Source organism: Penaeus monodon, chromosome 15, assembly GCF_015228065.2.
Source record: "Penaeus monodon isolate SGIC_2016 chromosome 15, NSTDA_Pmon_1, whole genome shotgun sequence".
In the NCBI taxonomy this organism is placed as follows: domain Eukaryota; kingdom Metazoa; phylum Arthropoda; class Malacostraca; order Decapoda; family Penaeidae; genus Penaeus; species Penaeus monodon.
The window spans coordinates 35110688-35111005 of NC_051400.1; the positions used below are offsets into that span (position 1 = coordinate 35110688).

Consider the following 318-nt stretch of genomic DNA (forward strand, 5'->3'; position numbering starts at 1 on the left):
CTTTGGGTGCATGCGTGGGGGTGGGGTAGGGGTGTGCGTATGCCTGCCTGCTCTACAAAGTGGGTTACATATGATAATATTATAGTCTACCCTGTGTTCTACAGCATTATATCATAAGGTAATAACATCTCTCAGTTTCTGAATTTAAATTTTGTCATTTTTAACTAAACCTATGAGTATGAGCATTATAATGCACATTCACTGAGGTCTTCTCTCCCTTGTAAGCTTGCCTTCTAATTTATCATCCCATTCAGTGTACCTACTGATGTTAATGGAAAAGTAGAAGTCATATATTTTTTAAGCTTTTGGGATTCTCAG

The 318-nt window shown here is 37.7% G+C and overlaps 1 long non-coding RNA gene across 1 annotated transcript in view; it reads right to left on the reverse strand.

The window, feature by feature from the left end:
- Positions 1-318, reverse strand: part of LOC119581984 — a 4537-nt gene that overhangs the window by 1303 nt on the left and 2916 nt on the right. The gene's annotated exons all lie outside the window — the stretch shown is intronic.